The sequence below is a fragment of the Triturus cristatus genome, chromosome 10, assembly GCF_964204655.1.
Source record: "Triturus cristatus chromosome 10, aTriCri1.1, whole genome shotgun sequence".
In the NCBI taxonomy this organism is placed as follows: Eukaryota; Metazoa; Chordata; class Amphibia; order Caudata; family Salamandridae; genus Triturus; species Triturus cristatus.
In genome coordinates, this window is record NC_140593.1 from 341,788,051 (window position 1) to 341,814,928 (window position 26,878).

Consider the following 26,878-nt stretch of genomic DNA (forward strand, 5'->3'; position numbering starts at 1 on the left):
CACAGTATAGATATAACAGGTTGATTGTAGCTCGGCCTAAAAAAGGCTAGTGCCTCAGTCCCAACTACCCATATTTTAACCTAATGATCCAGGGCAAATTGTCTTGACTCCTTCATTAGTAGTGCCTGGATGCAATTCATTTTGCAGTGTTTGCCATATAAGAAAATTCATTAAGAGCGCACGGTTTATAAGGCACGCAGCAGCCATAAAACACAAGAGCGTCTGCAAGTGGTAGGCGAGTAGGATGCCTTAGTATTTGCATTGGAATTGCCCTGCTACATTAATGGCTTTCTTTTAACAGCTCTGGTGTATTTATTAGACTGTATATGAGAGTAACACAGAGATAAATGTGTTTACTTTTACCAGTTGCATGGATACTTAACAGAACTGGAGGCATTTCTTTCGAAGACAAACATAAACGTTGTTAGAACATTGGAATGTGGAGCACTCCATTGAAGACAATGGAGTGCTCTGTGCTTCTTCGGGCCGGTAAAGGCCCGCAGAGCAACATTCCAATGGTGCTTTTGTTCACAGCTATTGCTGTGAACAAAGGCCTCTCGGAACTTGAGGGGATTTAAAACCTCTCGAACTCCAAGAGACCTTTGGTTAATTTGTTGGAACATTCTGCGCTCTAGTGGCAGAATGTTCTAATCGCCTTATAGCCCTTCGTAGCTGGGCTATACCGGCTATTAAAGTCCTGCTCCCTTGTTAAAGTCCCTCGCCTCGGGCCTTTAACGCTGGAGCGGGCCTTTAATAGCCGGTATAGCCCTCTACGGCAGGCTATAAGGCTATATTGTAGATCTATTTTTCATGAACAATGATTGTCGCGAAGCATTTTTTCTTTGATTGTGAGAGGCTACGGCTGCTGTAAATCTATGTGTTGTAAGATGAAATAAAGTAATGGAGGTTGTATATTGAACACCGTCTCGGGTCATATTTAGTGTTTCTAATAATCACAATTATATATGTGCATCCCAGTGATTATGCTAGAGTTTTGCACATTCTAATGATGTTTGCCAATCCAATAATCAATCAATCAATCAAAAATACTGTGTTCGGTTTCCCTAAAACCTATAAAAGACATGCAAGATATGTTGCAATTTCATCCGACCTGCTGCATGGCTCACTTTGCAAAAGTTTGGAAGGCCATGCACCCATTCACAGATAGTCCCACAAACATAATCACAAATCCAAACTAGGGATAATTTTGGGGACACTGGTCAGTCGAGGACAGGGTACGGAAATCTAATATTGTCCCTGAAAATTGAGGACGAATTATAAACTATGGTATAACAATTATTGATGAATAAAATGATATGAGTGGGTAAAGGCTTAACACTTTGTACCCAAGTTACCACACCACGTAGACTAGATAATCACACAGGAATCATAAGGGGGCGAGGTTGTTAAGCAGTGACATGTTGTCTGCTCCACAGATCATCACAACCTACCCACTATACTTGACTTTGATGGTCAAAGGTACTATATGTTATGAACTGTGGCAGCATGATCACATTCCATCAAAAGGCTAAAACCAAGACCCTGGGCTATTTCCTCTTCTTCCTCTTAAGAGGCAAAGGCAGGGATGAGATGGCTTCCTCAAACATTTAGCCCCTCTAAGAGGCCTCATACCCACCCAGAGAGCCACGTAAAGAGAAGGCAGACTGGGAAAGGATCTGGCATAGAAAGTACAGTGAAATGATGCAAATCAATAAGGAAAATAGAATGTATATACTGTCACTGGTCCATTTTTCACTTGAAGGATGGGCAACCTTTTTTATATGGTCTTGCAAGAGTTTTTATCACACATTCCTGTTTATTTAAAGATTAGACTGAAAATACAATACAGTTAAGACCCTGAGTAAGCTTACAGCTCTCTAGCAATCGGTACATTGTCAGAAGACTCTACTCTAGAGTAATACTAAAGAGCTAGGGCCAGATTTACTAAAATTTGATGTAAATCAACGCAGCAAGACAACTTTCTGCGCTGTGTCAAATAGAGAGAGCAGGAATGCGTCATATTTACCAGGATATGGCACATTTCTGCTCTCTTTGTGCTGGCGCACTGTGTGCAGCCTAGCGCCAATGTGGACACCCTTGCGCCATGGTGTAAGTGAGGCTGTGTTACAGGCAGGATTGTTTTTGTGCAGTAAGGGACACATCCCTGCAGAAAAACAATCCTCCGAGGCATTTTTCGCGTTCGGTCTCGCCGAGCCAGCGCATGCGCTGATCTGGCGAGATATTTAGTGAGTGGGCTTTAAAAATCCGACCACAAGCTTTTGCCTGTGGCCTAAAACTTGCGGTTACGCGCGCTGGCACACGCACAGCCGCCATCTGCCTTTACTATCTCTTCCTCATTAAGCGTCATGCGCCATCTGGCTTTCATCGTCATGGCTCATTAGCGAGCGATCACTTTCACGGCCACGTGGCTCTCTCACTGTCTGTGTTATTGAGGATTTACCCGAGGCTTGCAGTGCTTTATTCTACGACACACCCAAGTACTTGACCAGCTTTTCTGCTTACTGTGACAATCTTTTCATTGCCTTGTGCAGCGCTATTGTTCTCTGTGCTGATGCTGTTCTGTGTGCCCTTGTTCCCTAGTTTGAACAACTCAAGTAATATGCTTGCACTGCACAGTGTTGCTTTGTTACCACTTCTTCACTCGATTTGCCCTTTGCCGCCAAGTTTTTATATGCCCTCTATGCCTGCTTTCTTGCCTGTCGAAGCCCCACTCGTTCGCCATGGCTGTCCCTGTGCTTTTTTCTCCTCTGTTTGCCTGTACTTCCTCTGCTCACCATAGAGCTTATTTCAGTGCGTTTCTTTGTGTTAGTTTTGACTCAGTATATCCAGAAGCTTGAATTACATTGGTCACTCCTATGTTGTAATGATGGGTATATCTGTGTCATCCCCGCCCATATTAAGCCCGGCACCCCTGGCCTGCCGCCTCCGGCCCCGCTCCTGCCCAGCCCTGGCCACCTCTCCCCGCTCTCAGCATGGATGGCGAGGGCCTCACATCCCGGGCAGGTGAGGCCCTACGCCTCCCGGTGCCTCCAGCAGCCGCGTCCACCAGTGCTGCTGCCAGCAGAAGCACCTTACACCGCCCCGTCGCAGCAGCGCCTTCCAGCAGCCGCGCACTGCAGGCAGCAGCCTCTTCCAGCCGTGCCCCCAGCTCCCGTCCAGCAGCCCCTTCCACCCTGGGATGCGACAGCTCCTGAGCAGCAATCCAAGGAACCATCTCTGTGCAGCAAGAGATAGCACTGGGGCGTGCGCGCTCCCCTTCACCCTCTCTGTTTCTCGCTCTATATATTTCTCTCTCTATTCCCCGTCGCTGCCCTCCCTTCCTCTATCTTTCGTTCATCCACCCTCGTTCTGTTTCTCGCTCCTTACTTTTGTTGTTTTTCTTTTGTTATTCATTTAATTTTCTATATCCCTATCTCTTTCTTCACTCGGCTTCTTTTTATTTTTCTCAATTTATATTTGACAAAAAAAAATCTGGTTCTATTTCATCAGCTCTGTCTATTTCTAACTCTCTCCCTTTCTATATTCTTCTAAACCAAAAAACAGACTCACCGTCTTTCTCTTTCCATTATTCATCTCCAATCAGTCTTTCCTTTTTTATTCTTCAGTCTGTCTCTTTTCCTTGCTCCCTTTTTTGACCCCTATGTTTTTTGTACTACCTCTCAGTATGCATCTTTTTGTATTTCTTTCATTTCTTCATTTTTCTTGTTCTATATTCTCCCACCTTGTTATTCCACATTTCAGATTGGTGCAGAGCAGCACTTATAAGTAAGGTATCCTAAAACTGTAAAGTAGCAAATACCATCAGGTTCCCAGCACATTGCTACCAATTGTATCAAGTTGCATGTTGATGCTAGTTCATGTGTTGTGCCTCCAACATGGCTGACTCGGACTTTCATTCTTCTAGCCCCATATATGTCTGTTGGCACGTTTTTATTTGAACTACTAACAGCCAATATTTATCAGTGAACACTACGGAAGTACAATTTATTACTGTTCAATGAAAGTGGTTAATCAGGGCATTCACCCTAATATCATCACACTTGCTTAGTAATATCCGAAAAGTGTGATATATGTCAGGTGGGATATTTTGGTAGGCGAGTAGTATGTTTTGGGGTCTGGCTCGATAGCAGAACTGTCTGCAGAACATATTGTTGGCATGATTAATATTAATTATGGTAACAATGGGTTTTGCAGACTCGTGTGCCTAGGTCTTGCACACAGGTATGCCTATTGGTACAGATTATTTGATATATGCACAGAGGGGACTTTGACTTCAAACTGTGTAAACTGTGCACAAAAGTACACTCGCAGGTCCTTTGTTCATAATAACCCACACACAGGATGCATTTTGCATGCTGTATCATTGGGCCCTTGTTTACATAACAATACAGACAAGGTACATTTAACTCACCAGTATATCACAAGCACCTTTGTACGAAATATACCACAATCCAGGGGCATTGTGCACACTAGTGCATCGCAATACCCTTATTTTATACCCCAATTTGGGTGAATTGTGTTTACTGGTACATCACAATGCATTTTGTTTATATTATGACACAACCAGGCTACATTGTGCACACTAGAACACCACAATGTACTTTTTTTACACCAGCCACTGTCAATGGCACAAGGTCTCACTCTCTCTAAATCTCTCTCTCTCCTCTCTCTCTCTCTCTCTCTCTCTCTCTCCTCTCTCTCTCCCTCTCTCTCTAAATCTCTCTCTCTCTCTGTCTCTCTCTCTGTTTCTCTCTCTCTCTCTCTCTTTAAATCTTTTTTTTCTCTCTCTCTCTATAAATCTCTTTTTCTCTCTCTCTCTATAAATCTCTCTCTAATTCTATCTCTCGCTACATCTCTCTCTCTCTCTAAATCTCTCCCGCTCTACATCTCGCTCTAAATCGCTCTCTCTCTCTAAATATCTCTCTCTAAATCTTTCTCTCTCTCTCTCTCTCTCTCTCTCTCTCTCGATCTCTCTCTCTAAATCTCTCTCTCTCTCTCTAAATCTCTCTCTCTCTCTAAATCAATCTCTCTCTCTAAATCTCTCTCTAAACCTCTCTCTCTCTAAATCTCTCTCTCTCGCTCTAAATCTCTCTCTCTCGCTCTAAATCTCTCTCTCTCACTCTGGTCGGTTGACATGCTAGTTGTCTACGTGGGAGTAGGACGTAGCTGATACTCAACAGTTACTGTGTAAACAAGCTTTGGCATATCCAATAGGTCTCGCTTTTGGGACCTTATAAGTGTTGAGCCATGCAACAGTTGATGTTGTTGCACCAAGGATATTGTGATGCCTAACTAAATACTTATAAGGTCCCAAAAGCGAGACCTATTGGCTATGCCAATGCTTGTTCTACATGTGCAGTAGAATGCACCTTATGTAGAAAAAGGAAATAAGGATGAGAAATAAACATATCCTTGTTACACCTCCGGTGGGATGGCATTGCATTCTGAAGCATTCCCAGGATTTCTTCCCTTCGTAAATCTGGAAATAAGCAGAATCCATGGGTGGATGCAAGGGACCGCCCGCATTCCACCCATGGAACACCTTCCAAATGCAGAGTAATGCCAGGCAGCCATTTGCGGTGCTTTGCGTTACTCTGGATTTATACAAGGTAGCTTTGTGTGGCTTAGTAAATACGATGTAAGCCCTTGAATGACGCAATCGCAACGCAAGGGTTTAGTTTATCTGGGCCCTAGGTTTTAGAAAGTATATATTATTGCACCAAAGCCATACAAATGTACTGTAGTTTTAGTGATGATTTAAACCTCACGATTCTGTCTAATTCTTCTGCTTTTCCCAGATCGAGGAAGTTGTGACCAGAAAGCAGTATTAAAAACTATCGTCATGTGCTCACACCCTTATTGCGATGCACGGGGCTTCATTGAGAAGGAAGAGCCTTCTCTCCTATGGAATGATACAGCTCATGCTTTCATAGGCTTATCAGTCTGCCAGAATTGATAACCCTGTTCGTACTCATCTTTATCCCTTACTGTGTCATTTATAGAATTTCAAGAGTCAATCAGTTTTCCCCATTTGGGGTTGGAGGATTTGTTATTGCTAAAAATCAATTAATATAAATTTGCATTCCATGTCACCAAAGTTCTAGTGACAATAGGTGAACTTCTCCATGTTGAGGATGTGTTTTAGATGGGTATTGTCTATCATTAATTAGAAGGTAGCTTTCTGTCCTGGATGATGCATTTATTGGGAGATGAACACAAACTATGGAATTCTACAGTTTCAGGTTCTGAGGGTTAGAAAAGCATTATGGGACCCCAAGAAAAAGGAATTTTTTCTGGAAAAATTATAACCAATGGACATGGCGCTGAATGTCACACTTGAATCCACAATAAATATCTGGCCCAAGAAAGCATGTAAAGTAATTCATACTGAAAACAAGAATATCAAAAGCCTGGATAGCCACTTTCACCATGAAAAAGTCTACCCGATGAAGAAGGATTTAAATTGTAGCCAAGTGGTCTGTGGAGTAAATTTTCTTCCCTACATTACAAGGGAGTAGTGTTCAAATAACCCTAAATACCACTGATTTTACACCTAAAATTTTGCTGAAGCCAACAGTGGTTCCATTCACCTGTGAGTCAAGAGGTTCGTGTTAGTCTATCTTTAGAACTGAAACCAATGGTTACAAAATGATCACACAATTCAAGGTCAATATTATTAGTCAGCATTGTTCTACTTTTGGAGCTCTTACCACACAAATATATACTTTTGTTTAGAGCTACCTGTTCATATATTCAGTGAAATGGATATGATGCTTTGAAGGTCATTGGTATTTCTGGATGAAGTATGAGGGATTAGACAGGAGAATCAGTGATATGTGTCTGACACGCATCCTAGAAGTATCTGCATGGATGAAATTAAAATGTGTGTCTAGGGAGACGATATACCCAATTAACAAAAACCATGCACATTCCCGCCCTTCACCTCTAGCTCATATAAAAGTCTAAAGACTGTCGCTCTTAGGGCCATACGTAAACATTGCTAAGGTATGTGTATGGAGAGCTATTATTACTTAGAGAAGGCTGGTCTCAATCCCCATTCTGCTCATCTATGTCATAACCTTGCCCTTGAAATCAAAAATTGATGTTGAATACATAAGAGATCCAAATAGAACCTGTCTCAATAATAACACAATTTGAGAACCATATACAAGTTAATGATATTGCTGAAGAGTCTCCTGAGAAACCAATTTGAACATCAGCCACAATTCTCTGTGAATTCTCTGTGAATCCTCTGAGTTCAGTAGTCTTGAAAGCAAACTATTTCCCAATGATTTTGCTGGTCTTGCCCATTCTTGTTTTTAGTTCCTGGCACAGATAGCTTTAGCTGTCATTGACATGCATATTGTTTCCGAAACTTTTAACACATACCTAACCCCTTAGTTGTTGAGGCTTTTTTCCGTCATAGTGCTGAACCCTTTTATGACTTTTGGGACACTTTACACTTCAACAAAAGTTCTCCATGCTAAATTTGAGTCTTGTTCACCCACATGCTGGGTATTCTCAAGGTACCCAGGGTTTGTGGATTCGACTGGAAGAAACGAAGAAAATAGCTAACATATAGCAACACTTTTTTGTGAAGAAATGGGGGAAAAGGGCTGAGCAATAATTTAATTTTTTTAATTGCATTAACAAAATGTTTGCTGTGCTGAGATCACCATCCTCTCTGCTGTCAGGAACAAGCGGAGTTGTAAAAACAAATGTTTTTTCAACCACAGATTTTGCATTTGATTGTTGCTATTTTTGTCTTTTTTATGTATTTTCAGTTTGTTATGAAAAAGGTGTGAAACCCATGGGCAAACCCCACAAGCTATACATTTCTGAAAACTAGACAAAATTCTGAATTCAGCAAGTGGTCAATTGTGTGGATCACTCCTAGTTTTTTCAAAGAAACTCTGGTCAATATTCACAAAGGTTTAGCATCCGGTTAGCATTACTTTTTTAAAGCAAAACCGACACTAAACCTTTCTGGGGATAAACAAACCAATGCAAATTGGTATTTGCATTGGTTTGTATGGAAAAGTTACGCTAAGCAGTACGAAATGCTAATTTTCATTACTTTGCATCAAGGAGGTGTAACATGGGTGGTGCATGGGCGTTCCCATGCACCCACCCATGCTTTTTGACGCTAAACCGTATATACTAATTATTTCTCCTTGCTTTGCATGAGTGCTGCACTGTACATCACACATACAAAGTAGTGAAAGGTTTTAAACTTGTATAGCCATAGTATTTTATATTCCTGTAAAGAACCTATGGTAGACTCAGGCACGCACCCTAGCACTATGGCGCTAAGGTGTGTGCCCAGCGCACGGCGGCTGAAATCAGCACTGGTGTTATGGAGAGGGGAGGGGAGGAGAGACCATATCTCTGTAGATATGGCGCTCTCTTGCTCCCTCCCTGTCATACAGAGCAGCATTTTTGCCTGCTGCGTTGCATTCCATGATTCTTTTGAGAATCTGGACCACACTGTTGAAAAGGAAAAATAATGAAAATAAGTCAGAAGAAATAGGTGACAACATTTTCATCTGTAATATTTTGCTCAAATGACTGATGTGAAAAAGTAATAGACTGTTACATCTCTGTCAGATCCAGCAGATTGCGGGGTTTGTTGGTTGTTCAAAAACATGCGATACCTAGAGACAACAATTGAGTTGCAACTTTTAATATCTTTTCTTTGTGTACTGACTATATTTCAATTCATAGGGTCTAATCTCATGAATGGAAAATCATTAAGAAAGAAGTCTATGCATTATTTAGATGAGCCCAAGATACTGACTTTGGAAAAGCGTGTACTATAAGGAAGCGTGCCAATAGGACCCGGGATCCCGTCCACGCCTTCGTGGCTCCTAGCTGAGGGATTGGTTGACACGAAGGGCTAGAAGTCTTCCGGGGTGAGACTGATGTCACTTCCTGCCGGGGCCGGTAATGGGGGGAGGAGATTGTGGGGGGGGGCCTATTTAGGGCGCATTGCCCAGGCCCTTGTCCTCTCTTCCTACAGCGCCGGCCCCGTGTGCAGTGGACTTCGTGCATCTCAACGCCGGCGCTGGAGCGGAGGAGTCACAAGACGGGAGAGGAGACAGCAGACGGAGTTTCCCTTTCTCTTCCCTTTCTCTTCCCTTTCTCTTCTTGCAGGGCAAGAAGCATCCGGACACTGGGCGCACCACTGCGGGAATCCACAGGGGAGAGCCAGACCGGGAGCTGCACAGGCTTGAGTGTTACTCGCCCAGTTCGAAGGAGGTGCTCGGTGGAGGCTTCATGCGGGGGCAGGTTGGCCCGGTTTGTCGTTGTGAAGGATCTGGTAAATATACAACTAATGTAATTTTAAATAGGGCGACTAGGGCGGAAATTAGTTGTTTAGCTGAGGTGGCATAGCTCCGGTTCCATAGCTCGTGTTTCATAACTTCGCTTGTGAGGTGAGCTTGATGCACGTGGCATGCACAGTGCAACTATTTTACACGTGTGTAGCTGAGTTTTGGGAAGCTGGCCCTACAGTTCTTAGATTGGGGCAATAGTTCGGTGGTAGGCACTGGTCTCGAGGGTATGATGCACGCGACCTCATGGTGGTGAGCGTAGCGAACAGCACTTTATGCTTAGCTCCGCCAAGGAGAGTTTGTTGTCCGCACAACTTTAGCATAAGCGACACTTGCAGTCCAATTGGCACGTTGATCACTCCAGCTTTGAGAAATGTGCTTTGATGACAGCATCACTTTGTCGAGATCTGTGGTAAATCATCGTGCTGGGCACAAGGATCTGGCCTTACGGCTAGGGTGGTCGCCCGTGAAGTGGAGAAGCCAGGTGCGAGTTTCAGCATGAGGCTCAACAATTTGCAATACGGGGCACATCACTTCATTCGCATTGTATGTGTCCCTATGTAGCGTGAGCGGTGCTCACGCGAAGTGCTCTGATGCCCCTATTGCAATTCGGTGTATGGGTTTGAATAATTGGAAAGAGTTGCTAGTCGGGATGGTCACTGCAATGATATGGTACTCCAGTAAGACATTAAAAGCGCAGGGCATTTGGGGCGGGGTAGCTTGGCTGCACTTCGATACTGTTTTGATGGACCGTTGTGGAGGACCACGTGATTCGGTTCGAGTTTCGTCAGGGACAGTCAACATTTTATGATTCAGCGGCAAATCACTTAGGTTCGCCGGGTATGTGTCCATTTGTTACTTAATTGGCTTACGTAAAGTGCTTCGATACCCCATTGCTAATTGGTTATGTGGTTGTTAATAATTTGACAGTGTTAATAGTACTAAATTCACATGTAAAATTATAGTATAACATAGTGCACTGGTACACGCTTTGAGGGGCTGTGTTGCATTTCTGTGGCCTAGTCTTCGGGGAGGTTGGCGTCACCAGCGGCACGAGGGCCTCCATAACACAAGTGGGAAGGAGTGCAGTAGGGATACATAGTGTTGCAGGGGGAGGTGAGGGTGTGTGAGTAGTAGGGACTTCAGGAATCTTGTGTGGGGGAGAAGCGAGAGACAGTGATGACTAATGGGGTAATCAGGATGATGCACAGTCCCGGGAGTAATTAATGTGTGTGAATATAATAGGTTACACTCCAAAGGTTCCTACAATACAGACATTAATGTGGGCCTGGAATCACACCGCCTGACTGCGAGGGGAAATGATGCATGCGGTGGAACAACCTCTTTTCTCTGGCCACCATGGTGTAGTAAAGGGAATGAGATCTATCTTCAAGAGTACGCTGCTCTGGGAGATATTTGTACCTGCTGAGAGGAAGCGCAGGGGGAAAGAGCGCGATGGGGTCAAGGGGTCATTCCTGACATGCACTAGGTCGTCAGTGGGGCATTGTGGGTAGCAGAGATAGCTTCTTCCTTAAGGCTTTCTGCCCATTCTCCATCTCTGGGTCCCATTCCCATCTGTTGCATTACTCCCTCCAGTGTAGAGCGCTCATGTGCTAGGGGTGCGATGTGGACCTTACGCATGTATGTAGGTGGGCGTGGAACATGATCAGTCCCTGTTCTTTCATGTGTTTCAGAGGCGCCCTTATCACGGGAGCCGCCATGCCTTCTAGTGTTAAAGGCGTAATGACAGTTTGCATACTTGCTTAAAATGGTGCTTCCTTAGCAGCAGGTCAGGTTACAAGACTTCGTATTTTCACCTTCTGAATACCAGGCGGTAGTGTACCCTTTCTTCGGATAGTTAGGGATAGGTGAAGTGTCTTGCTTTGCTGCTCATCTAAGCATCATTTAATTCCTATTATTTAGCCTCATCTCGTCTGTTTTCTCCGTGCCCACCCAGCCTACTCCAGGATGAGATCTTTCATGGGTTCATTGCGCAATGTAATTCACGCGGTGGGCTAGAAATACTCCCTCTAGTGTTACAGTGCACTGAATATACTCTTGGGTAGCCCATCCATCATATTGTTTTAGTCTCTCTTTCAGCTAATGAGAGAGATTTGTGGCTGTTAGCCAGTTACAGGGAACAAGTCGATGGTGCACGCTAGTAGATGGCACCAACCCATTATGTTTCGAAGGGGGAACGTGGGTCACACGTCCAAAGGTAGGGTGCCACTGGATTATGCAGAACGTTCTTGTCTGGGGTAAGTTGCGGACACTTGGACAGTTTCAGCTGCACTGGCAAGTTTTCTGTTCTTGTTCTGAGGGGCAATGTCAGCCGGAGACGAGGCTTAGCTGGTTCCAGCTGCACCCATAACATAGGCAGAAATGAAGGGGCCATCAGGACTCCTGTCGGGCAACGGCTCAGATGGCTGGGTTCTCGACATCTCTTAGGGGAAGGGGGTGCCGGCCCTATCACAGTTGGTAGGGGCCTCACTACGAGCGCACTCGGAGGTCATGCAAAAAGTGCATAGGTCGTACAGGCAGGCCCACTTAGGGCGGCTTGCATCTATCGTGATCGCAAAGCAAAGTAGTGTCTTACGCGAGAGCCCAAGGGGCGGTAATCGGTCTTCGCCAAGCTTGGGGGATACAAACTGAGGGCAATTCTTCCTTGGGGATTAAGACCTTAGCAAGATACATATTGGCTAACCTCCACTTAAGGGGCGGTTCTCTGTCGAACTTACCTTATTTTCCGCAGCATGTGCGGTGGCATTGTAGGGGGCTTGCAGATCTATCAGATTGGTAAGGGTATCACAACTCTGTGCACTGGCGAGGTCTGCAGTCCTTGGACATGGGGATATTGGCAGACAGCCTCACTCCCGGGGGGAGGTTCAAACCTGACCCTACCGGAAAGGGGACGGTAGTGGAGCGCGAATCAACATAAAGGGATAGAGTAGGCCGGTTGATGATCTCGGGGGAATACATGTCCATCTGTCCTCAGGTTCAAACTCTTACAAAGTTGTGCATAACATAGTTTGGAATACCTATCGCTGCTGGGGATGGATCTAGACGATTACTCAAAATAGAATGGGGGCTACGACATGTGCAGCGGCCCTGATATTTACCGGACGAGATTAAGGTAATATGTCTTCCAAAGTTGTGTGGGTCACTTGCCCGTGCAATGGACCACTTATGGTTTGCAGCAGTGACGAGGGTTGAAGCTTGTGGGTTTTGAGAGTGTCCCCCTTTCATTGGATTGAGGTTGGGGGCCTTCAGATCGCACACATTTGCCATCTGGTGGAAGACTCCATGTGCCATGGGGGATGGAAGTAGGGTCCGGGAATACGGTCAGGTGCCCCCCCCCCCCTTTCAATGTTATGGCCAAGTGCCTTTAATGCCGGAATGGAGTCGTATGGGTCATTCCAATGGTGTACACATGTCTACCTGGGGCTCAGGCTTGTGGATTCGTGGCATCGGAGAGCTTGATATGGCTAGGGGCCTGGGGATCGATGGAACTTGGTGGTCAGAAGTTGTCTGGTGGTGGGGAGGGCGAAGGACCGGTTGGCCCTGGTCACCCTTGTGGCAGTAAGGAGGCCACATAAATTGCCTTACATTGTTAATGGGAGTCCTCCTGCATAATCCCAAGGCCAGCACTGAGGGGCAGATACGGTAAGCTCACCCTAGAGAGAATGGAGACACCGGCTGGGGGCAAGGGCACCAGCTTACAAACTAGGGCATGGGGCACCAGCCCCTGGTTATAACCTACGAGCCCCGGTAGGCAACCTGGTTGTGGAGGGTGGGCCACTAGGGCGGCGGACAAGGACCAGATGGCAGGGGCTCACCTCTCAAGGATGCAGGTGGGCTGCACCTTGCTTGGTTCTCAGTTGGGGGCGCGAGCCAGAAGGCCCCTTAGTGCAGTCTTTGTCGATAAATTAAGTTCTGTCATTTCTGCTGATAGATTATGTCATGATCAACATAAATGTAAATATCGTGCAGTGATCGAATTTGATAAATATATGTCGTATGAAATTTGAATCTAATTGCTTATATATTGTCATGTTTATATGTGATGGTTTATATTAAACATGGCCTCTTTTACCCACAGCTCTGGTCAAGTCTTAATTTGTGGGTTCTGATAGGGGCGGGGCCGGAAACAACCTGGGGGGTCCGGGTCCTATGGAAAAGCGCTTACTATAAGGAAGCGCGCCATTAGAACCCGGGATCCCGGCCACGCCCTTATGGCTCCTGGCTAAGGGATTGGTCGACGCGAACAGCTAGAAGTACTTCTGGGGTGAGACTGACGTCACTTCCTGCTGGGGCCAGTAATGGGGGGGGAGGACAAGGTGGGAGGGCCTATTTAGGGAACATTGCCAGGCCCTCGTCCTCTCTTCCTACAGCGCCCTACAGATACGGTAAGCTCACCCTAGAGAGAATGGAGACACCGGCTGGGGGCAAGGGCGCCAGCTTACAAACTAGGGCATGGGGCATCAGCCCCTGGTTATACCCTACGAGCCCCGGTGGGCAGCCTGGAGGTGGAGGGGTGGGCCACTAGGGTGGTGGACAAGAACCATATGGCAGGGGCTAACCTCTCAACGACGTAGGTGGGTTGCACCTTGCGTAGTTCTCAGTTGGGGGCGCGAGCCAGAAGGCCTGGTGCTGGAGCGATAGAGAACATTCTTTGTTGATAAATTAAGTTCTGTCATTTCTGCTGATAGATTATGATGTCATGATCAACATCAATGTAAATATCATGCAGTGATCTAATTTGATAAATCTATGTTGTATGAAATTTGAATCTAATTGCTTATATATTGTCATGTTTATATGTGATGGCTTATAAAATATACATGGCCTCTTTTACCCACAGCTCTGGTCTTCAAGTCTTGATTTGTGGGTTCTGATGGGGCGGGGCTGGGAACAACCTGGGGGGTCCGGGTCCTATAGGAATGGTTATTTGTACAACTTAGGGTTATCTGTAGGGCTAAACCCATCAATGACTTACCAGGCATTTACTTTTATAAGCCAGACATATTGGCAATGACAATGCTGCGTATTTACTTAGTTGGGACTGGGATAAGCACCTTTAAAAAAAATACTAAAACATGATTAGCCATCAAATCATAATTAGCCACCAAAGCGTGAAAAATTGACAACTAATGAGAAATTAAGCAGGACTTACAAAGTGTAAATAAGGAGTGATTCGTAAGGGAGGGAGGGGCCGCTGCAGTTTGAAGTGAAAATATCTCGGAAGTCCTACAAAGCAGATGTGATTTCGTTGCGGTTCTCCTTGAACTTCGCAGCCGTTCTGAACGCCTCGCTGCCAGGGTGAACTGCTGCTGCGCCACTCTTCCTGGGAAGCAGAAACCTACTGGTGTGTCTCTTTACATCCCAGCAGGTGCACTCAGGAAATGCAGTGAGGTGGAAAGAGACCCATGAGGAGTCCGGCTCGTGGGGTGCGTCCCTCCATCTTGGAAACATCACTGCATGAGAGAGCGTTACAATTAAGCAGTGAAATAATTGCCCGGCTGCAGCTCTGTTCATGTTTGCAGTGAGTGGTAGGATCCCCGTGCTGGCCAGATGCTCTTTTGTTGGATGATTGTGTTTCACTGACACGTTTAAAGTGGGTGCCACAGACCAAGGGTCAGAAAGTTAGTCATTCCCCTAGTTTTAAGACGCTAGCACAAGGTACTGTCACACTTAGGCTAGGTGCCTTAAATGAAGGGCCTTCCTGCGTCAGCCAAAAGGATTCCTTTTATAGAAAGGTTTATCCAAACTCAATTACAATTTAATGTATTGAACAAGGGCACCCAGGAGATGCAAAATACGTTTTCAACATGGCACCGGAGACACAAGTTAACGTCTTGCAATTAGTAAGCAGTAGCATAGTAAATACATTAGTAATTTCAAAATGGTAAATGTATTCGTTTTGGAACAGCGTGTTTAAACGGTAAACAATGTTTACCACGAAACTTTTTTCCCGCAGGTAATTACAACGCGGTCGTTACAACGACCACGTTGTAATTCCGCATACCATTACTCCGCAAGTCGGAACAACGATTTACGGAGGGGGGGGGATAAGGTGTTGGATTTAAAATCCAACACCTTCCCTACTGTCCGCATCCAGCGCCCCCCCTCCGCAAGTCGTTGTTACGACTTGCAGGGTAATGGTATGCGGATTTACAACATGGTCGTTGTAACGACCGCGATGTAATTCCCTGCGGTGAAAACAACTGCGTGATAACAACGTATATTCTGTTTAAACATTGCCACTAAGAGCAGGCAAATGTTTAATTGTGGCTTCGGCATGCTTTTTATGCGTTTTGGGACATTCCAGGAAACGTGCACGTACATGCGGGTGTAGATTCACAACTTTTCGCAATTCACATCCATTAGGACGCACTGAAAGCTGCAACACTTGCAGTTTTATAGACAAATGGGAATATTATGTGACATCTCCCCTGGGTCTGGGGCCAGATGTACATAGACTTCCTTATGTTTGTGATATCCTAATAGCCAATTTTAGCAATTCTCAATTAGGAAATCACAAACAGTTATGTACAACAGTGTGTGTTACACTGCGATTCCCAATGAGCCGCAAGGGTCCTGCCTCATTAATATTCATGAGGCAGGTCACAATTTGCGACCCATTGGGATTGGCTAGCACTCACAGGGATGGTAGCATGCTGGGGTCAGGAGACCACCATGTCTGTGACTGCTTTTTAAATGAAGCATTTTTTTTAATGCAGCCTGTTTTCCTTAAAAGAAAACAGGATGCATTTGAAAAATAAAACTGAGAAGTTTCCTTTTAATTTTTTAAGAGCTGGCAGTGGTGAACCACTGGCTGCTCTTAAAAAATGTTGGCTCCCACATTCACAAAAGGGAAGGGGTCCCTTTGGGACACCTTCCCGTTTGCGAATGGGTTACCACCAACTTAAAGTTGGTGGCAACTGCGAATGTTTCGCGACCGCATTCCCGGTCGCAAAACATTTCTACATACCAGTGCGACTCGCTGTTAAAAACGGCCTCCCTTACATGACCCTTCCTAATAGCGACTCGCATACCCAATTTGCGATTCGATAATAGCTTCCTGAATTGCAAAATAGGGTTAGTATATGCCAAAAAGCATTTTACTGGTCACAAATGGCCTGATGGGCCTTTAGGGAATGGTTAAAGACTTCTTACATTTGGCTCCTAGAGCTTAATTTCACATAGCATATTATTACGCATGGGACTAAGTAGATCGCAGCGATGGCATATTTGGAAACATTTTTTTCGTATGGAGAAACTCTTCAACACTCACAGCAAATCTGGGAGTGATTCAATCCCCTTTCTACGGTGGAAGGAGAGTTACTCCAGCCCCTGGCAGCAGTAAATGTCTCGCCATTTAAAGCTAGGAAAGTATCAGATCAACGTTTTGGAAGGCCTACAAATGTATGTATGTTCCCAAACTTGCAAGGCTTTCAAAGACTTGTTACGCCCACTTCCCAACACCTGAATGAGATTTACTTCTGCATATTTCTCTGCAGTTGTGGTAAAGCAATCCAAGGTAGTAAAAGCATTTTCAAAATGACTCCTGCCAACTATCCGTTTGAAAACGATTGACCAGGTGTTAATGGAGGTATTTTTGGCAGCAAAAATACAAGTATGGCAACAATTCATTTGTGAATTTGTGTTTTATCCACACTCAGTGTGGGAGGGTATGCTCAGACGTGAGTCCCTTGCTCATTGCGCCATCAGGATTCAGGCAAGCCGGGCTGACGAAGGCTGTGATGCCAGAAACCGGTCCCCGGAAGCTTGTTTCTTTCCCAGTATAAGAATTGGCTTGGTAGTTTGGTTTGCCCTGTTCCCATCATGCACTGGGACAGGTACAGACTAATTTGCATGTAGCCAGGTTCTGAGCTGGGATGGTGCAGTGAGCTAAAAAACGGTGATGGATTAAAACCATGATCTCTTGACTTGGTAAGAGTATTCTGCATCATTCAGAAACTCTGTCCATCACCACCCCCTTTTTCCCAAATCGTTTTTATCCACACTCAGTGTGGGAGGGTATGCTCAGACGTGAGTCCCTTGCTCATTGCGCCATCAGGATTCAGGCAAGCCGGGCTGACGAAGGCTGTGATGCCAGAAACCGGTCCCCGGAAGCTTGTTTCTTTCCCAGTATAAGAATTGGCTTGGTAGTTTGGTTTGCCCTGTTCCCATCATGCACTGGGACAGGTACAGACTAATTTGCATGTAGCCAGGTTCTGAGCTGGGATGGTGCAGTGAGCTAATAAACGGTGATGGATTAAAACCATGATCTCTTGACTTGGTAAGAGTATTCTGCATCATTCAGAAACTCTGTCCATCACCACCCCCTTTTTCCCAAATCGTTTTTATCCACACTCAGTGTGGGAGGGTATGCTCAGACGTGAGTCCCTTGCTCATTGCGCCATCAGGATTCAGGCAAGCCGGGCTGACGAAGGCTGTGATGCCAGAAACCGGTCCCCGGAAGCTTGTTTCTTTCCCAGTATAAGAATTGGCTTGGTAGTTTGGTTTGCCCTGTTCCCATCATGCACTGGGACAGGTACAGACTAATTTGCATGTAGCCAGGTTCTGAGCTGGGATGGTGCAGTGAGCTAAAAAACGGTGATGGATTAAAACCATGATCTCTTGACTTGGTAAGAGTATTCTGCATCATTCAGAAACTCTGTCCATCACCACCCCCTTTTTCCCAAATCGTTTTTATCCACACTCAGTGTGGGAGGGTATGCTCAGACGTGAGTCCCTTGCTCATTGCGCCATCAGGATTCAGGCAAGCCGGGCTGACGAAGGCTGTGATGCCAGAAACCGGTCCCCGGAAGCTTGTTTCTTTCCCAGTATAAGAATTGGCTTGGTAGTTTGGTTTGCCCTGTTCCCATCATGCACTGGGACAGGTACAGACTAATTTGCATGTAGCCAGGTTCTGAGCTGGGATGGTGCAGTGAGCTAAAAAACGGTGATGGATTAAAACCATGATCTCTTGACTTGGTAAGAGTATTCTGCATCATTCAGAAACTCTGTCCATCACCACCCCCTTTTTCCCAAAATGTGTTTCTTGTGTAGCCTGGGTGTTGACGTTAAAGAATAAGCTTAGTAACAGATTATCCGGTTATATTTCAGTAATTATTTTTGTCTTTAAAATACACATTTTTGGTTTATTGTACAATACCTGGCATGTTTAGTATAAGACAAAATGGATCAATTGCACCTTAGCATTACTATCAGGTGTCAATCACCTACTTCATTCTGCTGTTCAGCATTTAATTGATCAACACCTCGAGGGCAATATTTATGACCCACTTTACATCACTCTTGCACCACACAATGTGGTGAAAGAGGAACGGAAACCTTAAGTCAGATTTTTTAAGCCAGGCAAAGCCACTTTGTTTACTATGGAGTAACACAGCGCAAGTTGCTGTGTTAAATTACTCTACCCTTGGTAGGTGTTCCATGGGCATTGCATGGGTGTTCCCACACAACTCCCATGGATTTTGACACATTCCTGGATTTACAAGACCTGTAAACATGGGAATGCACCAAACTCTTACTCCTTCCCAGTAAAGGCGTAACAAGGAGAAATATCTTAATTTCTCCTAGTTTTTTCCCCTTTCTATGTGTGCTGCATTCTGTTGCAAACATAGAAAGAGGAAAAAAAAACCTCTCAGGGTTGTTTTTGTGCAGGAAGGCATCCCTTCCTGTACCAAAACAATCTTGTCTACAACACAGGCATCCTTGATCCATGGTGCAAGCGTGCATGCATTGGTGCTCGGCTGCCAAAACGGCGCCAGCTGTAGCGCAAACAGTTAAAGCCGCAAGCTTCCGTAGTCAATGATTTACCATCTAGCCTATCCCATGTTCAGTCAGATCTGTTAACTATATGGAACCCCATGGATCAACATGTTTTCTTCTACACAGAATGCAATGGTTCCAATCTTTCGCTCAGAACTGAACTATCAGAAAGCTTGTGCAGTCAATCCCCTGTCGATCACATGGCCTCAGAATCTACTCCCTCCCCACCCCAAATTACCATTCTCCTTATGGTGCTTCAGAAGATTCAGGGGAAGAGTGCGTCAGTAATCCTGAAAGCCCCATTCTGGCCAAGACATTCTGGGGCAAATTTATCATAGGGCTGCGCCACACAATGGGGGCAAAAGCAACGCAAACCTTAAATGTGATTCATCAAGCCACACAATGCCACCTTGTGTGGCCCGGAATGTGGCTTGGTAAATCCAGAGTAATGCAGTGCAAATCTCTGCATTGCGTTATTCTGCCCTTTGGAAGACGTTCCATCGGTGTAGCGTGGTTGTTTCCAATCATCCGTCCATGGATTTTGAAGCATTCCCAGATTTACTAATACTGGTAGACCTGGGAATGCGTCGGAATGGTATGCCTTCCAAGGAGAGGCGTAATTAGGAGAAACATTCTTATTTCTCTTTGTTAGTTTCTCTTTCTATGTGTGCTGCATTCACCAACACACATAACAAGAGGACAATGCCTCAGGGGATTTTTTTTTGTGCAGCAATGTATCCCTTCCCGCACAAAAATAATCCTGCTTACAATGCAGGCACCCTTGCACCATGGTTCAAGGGTCCCTCAGTTGGTGCTAGGCAGCACATTGTGCGCCAGTGCTGGGAAATAGAAATGCGCTGTATTATGTCAAATAAAGCGCATTCCTGCTCTTTTCCTGTCATGTAGAGCAGCAAGGTGACTTGCTGCACTGCATGACTTTGTTAAATATGCTCCCTGGTTTTCCCCGTTGATGAATCTATCCAAGGGCAAATTCTTCGAGCTACTTCTAATTCCTTGCCTCTCCAATGTTATCGTTCAACCGACTCCAGACTCTGCACCTAAGAGCTTGGAACTTGAGCGAAAATCTTACAATATCTGGGCTGCTCAAGTCGAGCTGCTACAGATAATCAGTTATCCTGGAAAATGTCAAATTCACCCTCTTATAAAAAAAAACTGGACATCTTTTTCCAATTAGTATTTACTTGAGGTTAGGCCCTCTGACAGGGGATACATTTCAAATCTTGAAGTTTCTCAGGGTAGGTTTCCTACAGAATCTAGCCATTTACCAACCCAATGGGAAGCTATACAATCCCTATAAGGGGTAGGGGTGATTTAACAATCCTTTCTCCTTAAATAACTGGATTGCTATAGATTTTTTCATTTGCGAAGTAACCCTACAAACTGTGAACATGCCTTCAGTTTTAAGGAGCCTACCAGAACACCCTTTTCGGCTTCTACGGTTAAGATGAATTGGGTATCGGCAATAACAACCTTTTTAATGGCAATCGCATCAACTAGATGCTTTGGGGAGTTGGGATTACTTATTACATACCCTTATTTAAACATTCTCCCAGATAAGATACTGTTTTGGCCAGATCCTAAATTAATTCCTAAAATCAACATGAAGCTCCGTTTGTTTGTTACACCTGTCAGCTTTGGAGTGGTCTTCCCCCAAATATTTTTTCTCCACCCCTCCTATTTTTGCTGATCTCGTTTTTGTTGGCCTTCAGAATCCGTGCCCCACTAGCAGTTCGAATTTCAAGAGTCCACTCCGACTCTGTATTAAAGTCAAAAGTGTTCCATTACGGAAGTGCTAACTAGCAAGCAAATTCCTCCAGGAACGACTAGCCCAAAATCAGTCTTACCCGCACCCGCAGGGTTGGAGCGACTAGAGTTCCTGAGTGCACCCACTGCACGGACGCTGGAGCGGTTGGTTTTGGGGAGTTCACTGCATGCAGCCCAGATAGGCTGCACTCAGCAGTCCTCAAGTTTCTAACACGTGGTCATGCAACTGCAGCGACTGAAGGTCCTTCACGGCTCTTCTTGGCAGGATGTCTTTTGTTCATTTCACAATGGATGGGCAGGGGAAGGGAAAGTACTTAGAAGGTCCTGGTGCTGATCCTGTGTCCTGGTGTAGCTCCGTAGGGGTCCCTACAATGGCCTCTTTTCTCTGGCAATGATCCCAATCAGGTCACTCATATTGAGGTCACCGTATCTCTACTGCACATGGGCTTTGAGCCTTTCGGCATAGCAGATTCCTTCACAGCACCCCCTCGGCATACGGGGTTGCCGACTCTCCACTATGCAAAGACTAAAGCCCACTCTGCACAGCAATCTGTCCACGGCAGCCCCTTCTGGCATACAGGGTGAGTGACTCTTCACTGCAAACTGGCAATAACGTGTTTGGTACAACGATGTCCATGGCCCATTTCATGGCCCCATCCTCCAAGATCGGAGGGGCACTGACTTTTTCCATGATGACCCAATCAGTGCAGCAGCCATCTCCTCGCACCTTGAAAAAGGAGTCCACTCAACGGGATTCCTCACTGAATCTTTGCTCCCTCCAATGATCTCCTCTTCCTCACAGATTCTTCGCAAGTAGGCATATGCTCCAGAGCTCTCAGCTGGGAGAATAGCAGGCCTTGGCCCCCCAAGTCCTAGTCACAGGCAGAAGTCTTGCAGTTCTCCTCCTCACACAGCACAACTGGCTGCTTTTCAGTTTTGGGGTCTCAAGCTCCCCCTTTTTATATTCAATTTCCAGACACCAAGTCTGAGTCTTTGAAGTTTATGTTGGAGGTCTGCTTCCTTTTGAAGTGCCCATTCATCTGCCCTCGCTTGCTCCAAAAAGCAGTCTGTCACAGCAAGACTGACTCCAAAGTGGATAGCCCATGCCATGATGGATGTCCGCCACAGTGATCAGTCCATCAAAATGTTAGCCCAGGGCCTCAGCTCTCTACTTTATTATTCTCTAACCTGCTCCATCTCCTTCCTGAGATGTGCCCAGGTTCCTTTCATTGTGACCTCTCCCTGAATCAAAGGACTTCTTCTGAAGTGTACTGGGCAAGCCTTCCACCTCGAGCGTACCCCACCCAGCTTACAGAATGCAACAACACACAAATCTGTTGGGGTGATTCCTCTACCGTAGAGATCAATAAGAGAGCTAGGGAGACGAGGGGTACGTCCGTATCCCCTGTGGTATAAGTCAATTTTATCAAAGTTGGACGAACCCGAAGGTGTTGGTACAATCACTGAGAAGCAGTGATAGGGAACCCACTAGGTTAGTTAAAAGGCCCCTCACACACCAACCTGGTTGGTGTCATGCTTCATCATAGGGGCCCCAACCGGGTGGCCGAGTGCCTCCCGGTTGTGCTGCGACGCCTGGCTACAGCGGAGCTGGTGTGGTGCAGAAGTGTGATGTAGTGAAGGTTAAAAAATATCTCTGAGAGTCCTTGCCGAGGTAAATTTATTATTGGCGGCTCAGGATATATTAAAATTAAACTATGTGGTGCAACTACGAAAGAGATTAGTTTCTAATAGTTGTATGTGTGGTAGGTCTACATGTTTCAGCCCACTTAGGAGTGTCAGGGGCTTTCGTCAGGACCAGTGTGTGAAGTGAGTGGCAAAGTGAGGAATGCCACGTGATTAGTGAAAAAATAAAAAGGTATTAGTTACCTACACACTCGCTAAGGTGTGTGGAAATGGTGTCTGCACACTGGCGGACACCGCAGCGAAAAAACCTGTGGGAGAAAAGAACATAGCACAAAGACAAATAAAGCAGTGGCATTTTGTACTGAGTATCGCCGCAACTATAAAATGCAATCTTTCGTGCTGTGATGTATCCAACACTTGCAGACAGTTGTGCCTGTGGCCACACGCATACTATACTTGTGTGGCATGCTGCTATAGTATCTCACTGATCAATAATAACTGATGGGAGGACGCTGTGTGTCCTGTGAACTCTATCGTTAAAATGGTGAACAGCAAGACCGGCAACAAGACAGGCAGGCAGGCAGGGTAGTGAACTATCTTCATGGGGTGCCTGGTGGAGGCAGTGGGCACCTCGAGGGGTGGTGCTGTGTGGCCACCGAGTGGTCAGACTTATTCGTGAATACCCAGTACACACTCGTTTGGATAGGCTATCCAGGTGACAGTGTGCGATACTTGTGAGGTGCTGGGTACAGGAAGGGGAAGTACCCCTGTGTGACGCGCTGTGGTAACGGGAGGAGGGGATGACAAACAGAAGGAAATGAAGAAGAAATTACACTATGGCTGAGTATTGATCGCTGCTCAGGAAAAGGGAGGAGTGCGCTCCTTAAATCACAAATTCTGTGGGGAGGAAGGAACAAATCAGGCATGATAGTCGGGACATCAATAGCAGATGTGGACCGACAGAGAAACAGCGTGCGTCACCTTACTTGGTCAAGTCGCAGCACCCGTATTCCACCTACTGAGGGCTCCCGGATCCCGGATGGTGGTGTGTCCAAGGCGGAGGGGGAATAAATAGTGGTGGGGGCCATGGATTACGTGCTGGATGAACGGTAGGCGCTGGTGTGGCAAGGAGGTCTGCGCATGTGTCAGGCAGGGCTGTGAGTTGTGCGCGCATGCGTGGGGCGCGGGAAAGCGTAGAGGACGCTACTCCAGCGCACATGCGCAGAGGCGCTCGGGAGCTGCACAGGGGAGCTCGAGCAAGAGTAGCTGAACAGGGGCGGGCATGTGGGCACTGGATGCCAAAGAAAAGGACTAAAGAAAGCCTTACGTGAGGTAGGCGTTAGGTGGACCAAAACATGAAAGAGTACAGATGTCATGCTGGCATCTGGCAAAGACCGGGTGGGCAATCTCACAAAGGAATGAGAGGTAGGGGCTGCTGGGTCTGCCAGGGGAGTGGGAGAACGCAGTGCTGGCATAAGTGGCAACAGGAGGACAAGTCAAGGGAGTTAGGTTCTCCTGAGGCTGTTCCATGGGATATTGTCGTTAAGTCCAGTGGTGTGACTGGACAGACGATATATCCATCTTTGCTCCTGTTCCAAAAGGCGACTCTGGATATTAGGAAGATTGTGGTCCAGGGCCTCTAGAACAACCCATCTCATGTCATTGGTCGTGTGGCCTTTTTCTAAAAAATGGGTAGTCATTTTAGTGGTGTTTTTCTTGCATCGTATTGTACTGCGATGTTCACAGATCCTCATTTTTATTTTGCGGGTGGTCATGCCTATGTAGGTGAGGTTGCAAGGGCAAGTGATCCGGTACACAACATTTTCCGAGTTGCAGTTCGTATGTTTGCGGAGTTCCCAAGTTTTTCCGGGTTCAAGATTCAGTTGTTTGGTCGTCTCAGTAATGTGGCAGACACTGCAATTGCCGCATGGGAAATGCCCTGTGACGTTGGGGAGACCCCATGCGTTGAGGACCGTGTTTGTGGGTTTGGGAAAGCAGATCGGTCTGGTGGATACGATGGTGTCCTTGATGGTGCAAGCTCTTTTGTTGGCTAGGAGGGGGGGTTCCCAGTTGAGTTTTCCTGTATTCAGGATTCTCCAGTTTTTTTTAATGATTTGGGCAACTTTGTTGGTCACTGTGTTGAATGTAGTCACACATGTGAGTGGCGGACTGGTAGGTGCCTTAATGTAGTTTTCCAGTAGGCCCTCGCGATTTTGGTTTCTGGCCCTCTTGTTAGCAGTCTAGGTTATTTTGTGAGGATAACCACGTTGGTGCAGCTTGTGGCAAAGGTCAGTTGCCTGTGCCTTGTAATCCTTGCTGTCACTGCAATTCCTACGGAGGCGAAGAAATTGGCCATATGGAAGGTTCTCACGGAGGGCTCGGGGATGGAAACTGCAAAAGTGTAGTAGGAAATTACGAGCTGTAGGTTTGAAGTGAGTCTTGCTCACAAGACCTCCTGATTCTGCTTTTATGTCCAGGTCTAGGAAGGTGGTCCGATGCCTGTCTGAGCTGTGTGTGAACCTAAGGTTAGGGTCGCACGTGTTGATCCATTCACAAAAAGAAGCCAAAGATACTTCTGATCCCTCCCAGATCAGGAGGATATCATCAATGTATCGCTTGTAGAATTTGATTTGAGGAATGCGTGATGAGTTGTTGTTGAGGAGGTGTTTGGTCTCAAAGTGGAAGACATACAGGCCCGCTACGCTTGGGGCAAAAACGCTGCCCATTGAAGTGCCGTACTTCTGGAGATATAGCTTGCCTTCATATTCAAAGTGGTTCTCTTTGAGCGCTAGTGTTGCGCATTTGAGTACAAAGGAAGGAGGGGTGCGGTATTGCCAGTCGGTGTTGTTGAGAGCCTGTTCTAATACTTTGAGGGTGTCGTCTTGAGGGAGGCTAGTGTACAAGCTCTCTACATCAAGTGACACCAAGAAGGAAGTGTTGGGGTCGTAGCGTATGTCCGCTAGAAGACCTAAAAGGTCTTTAGTATCTTTGAGATATGTGCTGGTAGATTGAACCAATGGTTGCAAGAAATGGTCACAAAAGCGTGAAAGGGGTTCTAATAGAGACCCGATGCCGGAGACAATGGGGCGTCCCGGGAGAGGGGTTTTGTTCTTATGGATCTTAGGAACAGTGTAAAAATATGGTATTCTGCCTTGTGTGGTCGTGAGAAATTTGGCCTCGTTCTTGGATATCTGGCAGAGTGTTCCGCCTCATCCACTAAGGATTGTATGCGAGTCCTCAGGGAGGGGGTGGGGTCATGTGTGAGCAACTCATAATTTTTGGTGTCATTAAGTAGGCGCTCACATTCGCGATGGTAATCCTCTTTATTGAGTATTACCGTGCCTCCCCCTTTGTCCGCTGGTTTGATAATGATCTCTGGATTGTGCTTCAATGATTGTAGGGCCATACGTTCCGCCTTGCTGGTGTTTTGGAACGTGTGGGGTTCTTTGAGGGCTTCAATTTCTTTGAACACTGTCTGCTCGTATACCAAGATCTCGGGTGGTATGGAGCATGGTGGAGGTATGAATGTAGATTTGGCTCTAAGGGTCGTGTCCCCTTGGTCTCCAGAGTCAGTGAGTGCGGGTGCATTCTCAAAGAAAGCCTTAAGTTTAAGTTTGCGAAAGAATTCTGCTAGTTCGCAGTGCAGCTTGAATTTGTCAAGTTTGGTTGTAGGGGCATAGCCAAGTCCTTTTTCTAGGATGGCCACTTCAGTGGGTGTTAAGACATGTTTGGAAAGGTTAGAGACTAGGCTCAGCGTGTGCTCCCCTGGCAGACCCAGCAGCCCCTACCTCTCATTCCTTTGTGAGATTGCCCACCCGGTCTTTGCCAGATGCCAGCACGACATCTGTACTCTTTAATGTTTTGGTCCACCTTACGCCTACCTCACGTAAGGCTTTCTTTAGTCCTTTTCTTTGGCATCCAGTGCCCACATGCCCGCCCCTGTTCAGCTACTCTTGCTCGAGCTCCCCTGTGCAGCTCCCGAGCGCCTCTGCGCATGCGCGCTGGAGTAGCGTCCTCTACGCTTTCCCGCGCCCCACGCATGCGCGCACAACTCACAGCCCTGCCTGACACATGCGCAGACCTCCTTGCCACACCAGTGCCTACCGTTCATCCAGCACGTAATCCATGGCCCCCACCACTATTTATTCCCCCTCCGCCTTGGACACACCACCATCCGGGATCCGGGAGCCCTCAGTAGGTGGAATACGGGTGCTGCGACTTGACCAAGTAAGGTGACGCACGCTGTTTCTCTGTCGGTCCACATCTGCTATTGATGTCCCGACCATCATGCCTGA